The sequence below is a fragment of the Arvicanthis niloticus genome, chromosome 15 (assembly GCF_011762505.2).
Source record: "Arvicanthis niloticus isolate mArvNil1 chromosome 15, mArvNil1.pat.X, whole genome shotgun sequence".
In the NCBI taxonomy this organism is placed as follows: domain Eukaryota; kingdom Metazoa; phylum Chordata; class Mammalia; order Rodentia; family Muridae; genus Arvicanthis; species Arvicanthis niloticus.
In genome coordinates, this window is record NC_047672.1 from 28,683,523 (window position 1) to 28,695,562 (window position 12,040).

A 12,040-nucleotide genomic window follows, 5' to 3' on the forward strand; every position below is an offset into this window, starting at 1 on the left:
AGTAAAGGTGTTTGGCCTCATGACAAGGCTTCATTGCAAAAGTATTTTCCATTTTTTAATCAGAGACTAATCCTAAAGAAAATTCAGGTGCCTGTCATGGTGCTTTCCATTTTAAAGTTGCACCTCTCATCCATTTCAGCCTTACTAGCATCCTGTGCTTGTAGATGGTGAAGGAACAGCTAGAAACTGCAAGGTCTTTGTCAAGTTGCCAGCGTTTCTATGAATTCCTCCAGATGTAATAGTGTGTCTCAGTTTTTAGCTAGCATTTTAAGACAAATAAGAGCTATTTGCTTTGTGAAGACCAGACAACTTATTCCAATTTTACATTCATGGCCCTGAACATATTTAGAAATCTTTATTTGATGTGTGTGTGTATTCATTTAAATATCAATAATATACCACCATACACAGTACATCATAATGCTTATACATTATTATCTCATTCCTTACCAGAAGACCCTCAGAGATATATATGACTTCTATGGCATAAAGTAACCAAGGCACTGAGGCAGTACTTACCCAAAAACACATAGTTAATGCAGGAAGAAAGAAAGAAAGAAAGAAAGAAAGAAAGAAAGAAAGAAAGAAAGAAAGAAAGAAAGAAAGTCTGATCCTGTACAGAGAGCTTTATTCACCCCCAGATCTACTTCATGTTTGAAGATAGTTTGAGTTATAGAAAAAGCTATAACCACATAGACTTAGTCATTCAACCAATAGCTAAGTCTTTGAAAAAGAATTCATTGGGGCTGGAGAGATGGCTCAGTAGTTAAGGGCACGGACTGCTCTTCCAGAGGACCCCAGTTCAATTCCCAGCATGGCAGCTCAAAGTTGTCTGTAACTCTGGGATCCAACACTGTCATATGGAACACCAATGCATATAAAATAAAAAAACAATTTTTTAAAAGAAAAAGTACTGAATAGACTGTGTCCAAGTATAATATGGTATTCCCTAAAGGTTACCAGATGAATAATTAGTAATCCATATTATCACCAAATTAAATTGATAATATTGGGGGTTTGTTTTTACAAAAAAGAAGTCACATTTCACATAAGAGAGTAGTAGAGGAGGGAGGGGAAGCAAACCTCTGAGGACTACATTAACAACGGTCTCCCTGAAGGTACCAAAAACTTTCTAAATGTCAGACAACGCATGAATCCTAATAAGTTCATTGCTTTCCAAGGGAGAACTTAGGTGGAACTGTACACTTTTCTTTGGGGAACGAACGTTATGAGAAGGAATTTTCACAACAGATGATTTGGCAAAATGAGACACCATCAATCTTTTGTTAGCTTCTACATTCCCCAACTTGAAGAATTAAGCTATTCTGGCTCAGGCTCATAAATTCTTAAGTCTACAGTCCCTGGCTTACACAGCACTCAAATGGCGGAAGCTGCTTTTGCTGGACCTAGTGACTCCCTTCTCAGAGGAACTGCTTCCTCTGAATGGTACAATGTTTGGCAACAGGCACTCTGAAATTGTAAACTATTTTGCTGTATATTCTTTTCCAAAGAACTCCAACAGAAACATAAGTGTAAGGGGACCAAGAAAAACACCCTCCACCACCACCATGTTTCCCTCCTTCTGTTGACTACTAGGAACAAACACAGAAGTTCCCCAAGGGAACTTCTTGTTGTCCTGCTCATACTTTCAGCCGTGCTGCCGTCCTCCATGATCCTGGGCACTCTACAGTGCTCCTCTTCTGTCTTCACAGAATTGTTTGGCCAGGGACAGAGCTCCCGCTGGCCCAGGCTGCTATGCATGGTAGCTGCTTACAACTTGTTCAGTGCAGGATGGGCTCTCCTTCTGCCTTGGCAAATTGATAAATGTGCTTTTTGTTTGTTTGTTTTTGTTTCCGACTCTTATTGTTTGCATCTCTGGGTCTACAGATTGCTTGACTGTTCCAAACAATCCTGGGCATTTCACTATCTACTCTCTTGCAACCACCCTTCAGTGTAATTCTTAATGTTTGTCAGTAGGCTTAAAGAGTTGACAAGTGTCAGTGAGAAGTTGGTATTTTTAGTTCTCAAAGCTCATTGATTGATTGATTGATTGTGTGTGTGTGTGTGTGTGTCTGTGTATGTATGTCTCTGTCTGTGTGTGTATATGTCTCTGTGTGCCCGTGTCTTTATGTGTGCCTGTGTCTGTATGTGTGCCTGTGACTGTGTGTCCGTCTCTGTGTGTGTCTGACTGTGTGTGTCTGTCTGTGTGTTTGTGCATGTATGTGTGCCTGTGTCTGTGTGTGCCTGTGTTTGTGTGTATCTGTCTGTGTGCGTATCTGTGTGTGTGTGTCTCTGTGTTTGTGCATGTGTGTCTGTGTGTGCATGTGTGTGTGCCTGTGTCTGTGTGTGTGCCTGTATCTGTCTGTGTCTGTCTGTCTGTCTCTGTGTGTGCATGTGTGTGTGTGCATGTGTATGTGCCTGTGTGTGTGTGCCTCTGTGTGTGTGTGTGTGTGTGTGTGTGTTCTCCCACCCTTTCTCTGTACTCATCTACTAACCCACTTCTTTGTTTCTACTCTAACTATAAAAGTCATAGCTGTTGAGTGCTAGGAGTCTTCTACATTCAAGAAGCAATGTTGGGAGCTCAGTGCACCTGTTAACTCAGTACTGCTATGGACGCTGCGAGTGGATATCATTGACCTTACAGATAAAGAGTCACAGGCTCTGTAAAGCACTCTTCAGTAATCAAAAGCATCACAGTACTTGTTCAAAGATGTCCCCCTTGGCACTTGCCATCGATCAGATCACCTACCGCAGTGTAGCTTTGGGGGTCACCCACTTGAGCTTTAGCAGTGCCAGATCACTTTAGTGGGACTTTGATGAGTTGCTTAACTCTCCTAGGTCTGTATCTGGGTGCCGTGTGTTTCAGTGCACTCTCACTGCTGAGTACTGGAGCATAAGGGTTTTGGGAGCTACAGTGGTCTATCTGGTTCTCAGTCAGCTCTTCCCCTACCCAAGGTACAGTGGGAAGGTCGTTCCCAATCTCACCAAAGTCTCCAAGAAGTCATCTTTTTACCATTCTTAACAAAAGTGTGTGTGTGTGTGTGTGTGTGTGTGTGTGTGTGTGTACATATGTGTGCATGTGTGTGCACGTGTGTGCATGCACACATGTGCATGTTTTGGGAGGTAATACATTGAAGGCAAGTATCAATATTAGATGTCCCCCTCTGCCAGTCTCTATTTTTCTTTTTTAGACACACAGTTTCTCACTGAACCAGCCCACTGATTCAGCTTGACTGGCTAGTAAGAAAGCCCATGGGATGCTCCTACCTCCATCTCCCCAGGCACTGGGATTACAGGCTCATTCAACTACCCAGCATTTTAATTCAGTGCTGGGGGTCCAAAGTCAAGATGCCATGTTTGTTTAGCAAGTGCCTTACCTACTGCTCCATCCCTCCATCCCAAAGACAATCCATTTATTTGAGGGGGGGAGGTTTATTTTGGCTCCCAGATTTGAAGTTTTCAATCCATGACTCGTTGGCCCATGTGCTGGACCTGTGGTGAGATAAACATATCATGGTGGAGACATGGCAGGGACAAACTGCTAATCTCATAGCTGGGAATCAAAAGAGAGGAAGAAGAAAAGACCAGAGTCCCACAGTCCCTTTTAGGAACATGTCTTGAATGACCTGAGGAATTCCTACTCACTTCTCAAAGGTTTTATGGACTCTTGACAGCACTGTCCTAGGCACAAAGACTTTGACATATGGGTCTCTGGGACACTGTCAATGTACTAACTAGAGAAAAGTTCTTACTGGGAATGGGGGTATCTTGGACCTTTCTAAAAGGACAGGGATGTTTTGTAGTTCCTAAAATAATCCACATTTCTGAACTACTTTCTAGAAGGGCTTTCCAGCACCCACCTCAAACTATGTGCCTTGGAGAATGGTACATTGCAAAAGGTTGAGCCCTTCTCTCCATTTTCTTGAGTCTCTTTACTGGGTAGTTACCACTAGGTTATGGGTGTAGCTTGAACACCTGAGAGCGTTCAAAACATTACCATACAGTGTCTGCTAATTGACCAGAAAAATCTAGCCAACATTTATAGACAATGTGGAATGGCATCACAGGAAGGCTTAGCAAAGGGCTCGCTGAAGTCCATGCTTCAGAAAAGTCTCTAGAGAAAGGTTACTCCTGAAAGTTCCTTGCTTGTAAATATTTAAAGTTCCAAGCACACAGAATGCCAAATTTGTCTATCCACTCTGTAAATAAATCAGCCTATTACTTTGCTGTCTAGTGTTACATATTTCCTAATTTATGCATGCCCCAAGTCAAGTTGACCATGCCCTAGACATGGGTCTGACCAGGGCACCTTGAGCAAGCCAGCTACAGAGAAGGCTGCTTTTTTTATTTGCAGTTCATTCTTGGTCCTTGACCTCCAAGAAAGGCTGTCTGGAAAGTCTGGGCCTCTGCAGACTTGTGTGAGGCAGCTGCTTCTGGTAACTAAGCTGTTCAGCATCATCCTTGGGTGTGGAGGCACCTTGTGACCTACAGCATAGGACATGTGAAGAGCTAAGGCCTTCCTCTGATACCTTCCTCTTTTACCAACACCCGAGTCTCCTTTCACAGCCACATTAACACAATCTGCAAAAGGAAACCGAACAGTCTGAGACCTGGAACATCTCTTCTCTACTTCTCCATATTCTACTCTATGTTACTTCCTGTCTCCCTGGGATGGTGCCTCACCAGAAGGAGTGATGCTGGGTTCCGTCTCTTCTCTACATGGAACAGGTCCAGCCTGGAATAAAGAAAGGAGAGCTCATCCTTATTGTAAGCAAGAGGTTCTAAAACTCTTCTGAAGTACTGATTAAGACATCAACCCCTCCGTCCTTCCCCTAGAGACTTGAGTTCTTGAATTCAAATGGCTTCCAAACTAGTGTTGAAGTGACCTTGGTGATCACTGAGTCCTCCCCGGCTGATGCAGCCTGAGATTTCAGATCTTGTTGGTCTCACTAGCCCTGGGCTGAATACCTGATACGAGTCTCTTTATAAAACCCATAGCCAGTCACTGCTCCATTGATGTTCGGTGAAGCCTGAGCTGTGGCACTCCAACTACCTTAATAGCAACAGTTCAGTGTTCCCGTGGTCCTCTTCTGTGGTCTGGCATCCGCAAAGCAAGGCCAAGAGAAACAAGAGGATGTGGTTTGCAGCTGAGAGAAAAGGCCCTTTGGTCACTTCCTTACCACTGTGTGCTTATGGAGATCTGGTTCGATTCCCTTAGCGTTTATATAGAAAACTAGAAGAGAGGTAAAGAAACTTTTCAGAAGTCACACAGCCCACAGGAACTTGATAGGTCTGGGTGCCACTGCTCTGGCCCTGGCTCTCATGCCTGTCACTAGAATGCCCTACAGTTATAGACTTAATGGCAAGGCCAGACATGAAGCGTGGAGGGTAGACTGTAGAACAATGCCAGGAAGACACATGTCCAGCTGGGGGTCAAAGCACACCCTATGCTCCTCTTAAAATTTAGTTCTACAGAACCATCAGCATTGAGGTAGAAGACGAGGCAAAGCCATGTGCTAGCCTGATGATTTGTAAGCACCAATTACATCACAGAGAGGACTGAAGCCCCAGTTGCGGATCGCTTGGTTTCTCTCACTTCATTCTTGCCCATAACTCACAAGCAGAGAGGCAGGCAGTGTGGGCAGGACAGCAGCCCCCTTCAACTCAGCACCCTGGGGCCCTGCTCTCAGCTCGACTGCTTCTCCGCTGGGAGAATGTTACTCCCTCTCTCTGGGTAGTAGTGCTTTGTCAACTGGGACGATTTTTCACTGTGATTGCTAAGGGTTGATGGCCAGCCTGTGAGTCGGAAGGAGACTATTTGTGAGGCTTTTCATGTCCCAGAGGGTGATGAGGGATGGCTTGGTGACTTATGCCAACATAGGATCGTCTCGGGTTGATGCATATGGCCACTTTCCGAAATGGAGAGCCTTCACAGTTCTTGCCCCCCACCCCCAAGCACACACAGCAGTGTTCTGCCTCTGTCAGGATTTCATACTGTAAACTGGCTGCATGTGGGGACAGAGCCACCTGGGGTCACCCAAGAGTATCGATAAGGCATCCTTCTAGAAATTTCTCTTCTCTCCAAGAGGCCATCAGAATTCAACAGGCCGAGCTCAGCGGCCCTGTGATCCTGTCATCTGACAGTGATGAGGCCAGAAGGTCATCTCTCCCTGGCCCTTGGAGGCTGCTCCTCCTGACTCTTACAGATACCTGACTGGAGGCAAAGTATCAGTCATTTGCTTTGTCACTGGGTTGTCTGGGGCCCCTCTGGGTTTTCCTGATAAAACAGTGTCTTAAGATACTTAGTCTCTAATTGTGATGATAGGACTTTGTAACTATCGGTCTGTCCCATGTCTTCCATGGCTCCATGTTTACCTCTTAGTGGGATTCATCCTCTGTACGGGTCAACTCTGGTCTCATGAAGCTACAGAACGGTCTCTAGAAACAGAGCCCGTGATAACCACATGTGGAAACAGCATAAACTGCTGCATGCACAGACTTCTGGCCAGAGGTTCATCTTCCCAGGTAGATGTTACAACAACCAGACTTGTGAAAGCAAAGTATTCATACTCCAGGAAACTTCTGGAGGCTTTTGCCACCTGATGGCACAGAATGGTTCTAATCCAGTTTCAAAGCTCTGAACTTTGGCCAAGGCCAAAAGTATTTATTAAGAATTAATTGAGGCTAGGAAGATGGCTCAGTCAATAAAACGTTTCAGAGGACCTGAATTAGATCCCTAGGACACCACCCCCCACCCCAACCTCCCAAAAATAGTTGTGGTGAGGTACACTTGTAAAGCTCACAGTACTGACCAGTTAGCTTAAATCTACTTGGCAAGTTTCAAGCCAGTGAGAGATACTGATTAGAGAGAGAGAGAGAGAGAGAGAGAGAGAGAGAGAGAGAGAGAGAGAGAGTTAGAGACTGAGACTCAGTTATTTTAAAACAAGAGAAAAAAGAGAACATGAAGGCAGGAAGTGGTGGTATGAGTAGGTATGGGTAGGTGTGGGTACCGACCTTGTGGTGGGAGAGGTCATGTTGTAGGGAATTCTGGGAAAGGATAGCAGGAGTGGAGGAGACTATGATACACTGTATACACATATGAAATTGTTAAAAAGTAAAACTTAAAAAAAATTGTTAAGGTGGACTGTGTCAAAGGAAAAACACCAGTATGCTAGCATACATGCATGCATGTGTCCATGCATGTATACACGCACACAAACATTCACACACACACACACACACACACACACACACACACACACACACACACCAGCTCACTGAACCTCAGGCCTTCCTAAAGAAAGATAGATTGAGGGAGAGACTAAAGGCAGATGAAAAAAAAAGGCTTAAGTAATAATGAGAGAACTGGGCAGCCAGCAAAGAAACTACGTGCCATCACTTTTAAACTAATAGCTCCACACCGACTGTGAAATTGCCTGCCCCATGTGCACAGAGATATTTTTGGTGGAGTTGGGTTGCCTTAAATTTCAGAGATTCCCATGTAAATATCAAACTTTAAGGTAATAGGATTAAGATATTGACGAGGGGACTTAGTGTGACATAAAGCACACACAAGAAAGAGCATTTCTAGTTCAAGAAAGGATTCTCTGAAATCTGTAGAGTCTTTAGAGATTGGATCAAGTCCCTGGGATTTCTGAACTATTAGGAGTCTTCAAACTCTTTCTAGTGGTTCCTTAAAGGCACACTGAAGCCCCAGCTCTGCCCGCTAAGCCCACATAGGCTCATGAAAATGCTAACTGCTGTTTGCTTTGAGCTACCATTCCATCGGGGCAGGGTAATAGTGCAAGCTCACCCTGTTACTCCGTTTCTCTACTTGGTAAGATGAGCGGGTATCCTTGAACAACTGTTTTAAGATATGGAAACACAGATTGATGGATTAGCAAATCGCTCGGCAGGAAATTTTTATGAAGCAAGGAGAGCTCAGACAAGCGGTGGGATGAGTCTCTGGTGAAGGGAAAGTGGGGCTCCCCACACTGTGGGCTGGGCCTCTCCTAGGACAAAGAGCTTGGTAGAATCAATGCAACCCTGTTTCCTTGTAAGACTAGATAATAGCCGGTAATAATAGCCGGTGGATAGATAATAGCCGGTAAGTACTTGTGTGCCTAGACTGCAGGTCACTCGTGTGACCCACAACCCACAGGGAGAGGTTTGGGGAAGCTACTCCAGTGAGCCACAGCTCCCAGGTCAGAGGACTTCTGCTGGGACAGTCACCGCAGCAATGCTGTTCATATACTCAACCTGGAGGGTAGGGAGCCTGTCCCAGCTCAGATGTCCTAGCTTTAAGTCCTAGTTCTGGCTCTCATGCTTCTGACATGCTTGGGCCTCAGTTTCCTCATGATGAAAATAATAACTGTGTCCCTAGGCTTGTTATAAAGACAAACTTGGCATATAAACCACCTAGAACCATGACAGGAACAGAAGGGGCATGGACTCCTGACCTATGCCAGGCTTGTACCTACATCTTGTACACACCCTTTTGCTGTCCCCAGAACAATCCTTCATGTAGGCACCATCTTTAATCTTACTGTTTAGATAAGACCTATGATTTGAGAGTTTAAAGAACTCGTCCCACATCATTGAATCATTCAGTTCACCAACAGGAGCTTGACATGACCAGCTATATCTCACCTGCCCCAGTGGGGTAAAGGCTGTGCCCTGGAGGCCAGAGCTCCCTCCCTCTCTCATTTGTGGGCCTTTGGGAGAGTGGGCTTTTATCTGTAAAGCTGGAAGATTTTTAAAGTTTTGATACTGTATCATGGTTCTGCATGGCCCTCACTGGAAGAAAAGTGGGATGAAGGGTGGGACACAGCAACCATCTGCATGAATTTTAGCAAACGTCTTGAACTTAAAAAAGTTCTTTCAAACTAGAAAGTTTAAAATCCCACCGTGGAGATGGGTTACTTGGCACTTTGCCTGACACTTAAGGCATTTAAGCAGCACTTGATAAATACTTTTTAAACTATGTTTGAATCCTTGGCCCGCATGTACTGCATGTACTGTGCATACTGAAGGGATGCTTGGTGCTTGCCAAGGTCAGAAGAGGTACCCAAGCCGGGGCTTGGATCCCCTAGAACTAGAGTTACAGGTGGTTGTGAGCTGCCATGTGGGTGCTAGGAAGTGAACCACGTCCTCTGCAAGAGAGGCAAATACTCTAAACTGCTAATTTAGCTATCCAATAATTATCCCTTGAAGTGGTTTGATTTCTAAATGATTGGAAATGTGACCAGCACTGAGGAGATTGTTTTAGGTGACACAAAAAAATTTGAGTGTCACTATAGTCTCTCCATTTAAATACCAAAACCAAATAAATAAAAAATTATGACAAGGTAACACAAAGGGGCATAGTTCTGTTGGCAGAGGCAACAGGAATCCCTGATCTTGATGCCCAGCACCACATAAACTGGGCACGGTGTCGCGCTCTTATAATCACAATGTTTGGCAGCGGAGTCAGTCGGATTAGAAGTTCAAGATCACCTCAACTACATAGTGAGTTCAAGGCCAGCTTGGAGTACTTAGGTGTCTCTTAAAAATGAATAAGTAAATATAGCACAAAGACAGGAGAATAGTGAGGTAACCTGGGCTATATATTGTGAGACCCTGACTCAAAGAGAAAATAAAGTCTCTCATAGTATTAAATTATATATTAAAAGAAAAACTGAATCGTGGAAGCAGAGGTCTAATTCAGAACCACTAGGGGCTGAAGAAAAAGTAGCTCTTACATAATCTTGCTCAGCAGAGACTGGGATGATATATTTATGTCCCACCCAGAGCCTAGACACATAGCCTTCCCATATACTTTAAAATGATATTAGGTTACTCATACTGCCTAATATGATGAAAACACTGTGAACAGGAGCTGTGCTGTGTGTTTAGGGAACAAGGCTCTGAAGAGTCTGCGTGTGTTCAGCTCAGACACAATTCTTCTGCACACACATTCACTCCAAGGTTGGTTGGATCGGTGGCTTTGGATCCTAGAATATGGAAGGCTGACTGTGCTCCTATATCCAATTTGCAGCCCAGAAATAATAACTGCAGAGTCACCAGGAAATGCTGGGAAATCATCCTGCCAGGCGCATTCTGTCTGGTCACGTCTCATCAGTGTGAAGGTGAGCAGGGAGGTGCGGTAGCTTCTGTGTTAGGAGATGGGCCAAAATCTGGGCAGGACAGCTCCCAGCAGCTTTTCTAGAAAGAGTCCGGAAAGGATTTCTTCAAAATGGTGGCGGTTGTTGTTGTTGTTAAAAGGCCTGAGATTCTTTTGGTTTGACACTCTTACAGCTGCCTGTGCTTTGCTTTGGATAGAGAGATCCATACCCAATAGAGGACATGTCTGTCAGCTCCGTAACTCAGTTTACTCATCTGCTCTAAGCTTCTCTGTGGGGAAGACATTTTATATACTGGGGACAGTGAGGTGGGCTGGAAGCAGGATAGCAACAAAGGGATTCTTTTTTCTTATTTCAATCTGTGGCTAAAATGAAAATCGGTTCGTTTTTTAAAAACTCAGCTGGCAGAAGCCAGCCAGGGCTGGTGGGGCCCAGGACCAGGCTGAATAGAAAGGAATGACGTGATTCTAATGTGGTCCCTCCATAAACAGCTCTCACTGGGAGCTGCTCCTCACGGCCAGGCCTCCTGGGTCGTCCTGGGCAGCAGATGGAAATGATTTGGGCATATCCGGTATGGCCTGAATTTGATCCTTAGGGTAAGATTTGAAAAAAGAGAAAGGGAAAAAAAAAAGAAAGAAAGAAAGAAAAAGAAGGCAAACCATTTCCCTAAAAAAAAAAAAAAAATGCATACTGAGCGCGTGATATTTAATGCTTACCCCTTAGAGCTGTATTCTTAACTCTGGGTTTGTAAGACACAACATGTTCCCCCCACCCATCCTTCCAAAAAAATGCATTCCATAAATTGCTAGCATCCCTGCCAATGGCCCCAGTAAATTCACATACCAGCTTTAAAGTCAGTCCCTTTTAAACCTATGCCATTAGTCCCCTGAGTTAGGGGATATTATTTCCAGATTCCTATAGCTGCTGCCTTCTCCCCCACTCCTCTCTCTCTCCCTCCCTCCTTTTCTTTATGCTTACTTTAGTTGCAAATGTTCCTGTTTCTTTGTAGCTGTTAATTTTAAGTGAGAAATAGACACATTTCATATAAGCAGTATGCTCGCCTTGCTCGGAGTGTCTAGGCACATTCTAGGTACCCTAACTCCACACCACCGATCTCCTTGTTCATGGGCTCCTAAGGGCTCCAGGATCCTCAGTCGGAAGGTCTGAGAAATTCTGATGTGTGTTGCTGAGCCTCTGCTATTATTGTTTGTATAACACAGAATTGGTTGGAGCATAGTGTTTATGGCATCCAGAGCCACGCCATCCAGATTCGAAGCTAAGCTGTACCACTTGTGTGACTGCTTTGTGCCTTAGTTTCCTCATTTCTAAAGTGGCATTGTTAATAGTACAGATTTTATACACTGGCACGTGTGTGCTCAAGCAGAGCATGCACAGAACAGGTTCCCTACACATACAAGGCCCAGGTACTTATTGCCAATCTTTGCTTTGTGTAACTGGGAATCACCCATGATTTTCAACATGGAAGATTCCAGAATGATATGGAGACAGACTAAAATGTACCCAGAGAATAAGGGGAAATCGGTCTAATGGTCTTGTGACTCTTCTACAGCCATTTAGTTTTACCTTCTTGGAAAGGTCAATGAGCTAGCCCGTCACTCTAGGTGCCTGGGTATGTCTTACCTTTTGTGTTCTTCTTCAGAAGCCCACAGTCATGCTCTCAGTATGTCTTGCTTTTTTATGAGCATCTCTCTCTTAATCCTTGTGTTGATGTCATTATTAAGCTAGGCATAGTGGCACAGATCTTCAGTTTTAGCAATGGGGGGGGGGCGGTGACAACAGGCAGACATCTCTGACACCAGTCTGGTTTGCACAATGAGCTCTAGGATGACCAGGGCTATGTAGAGGGACTCTGTCTCAAGACAATTATATACAATTACATATACACACATATATATACA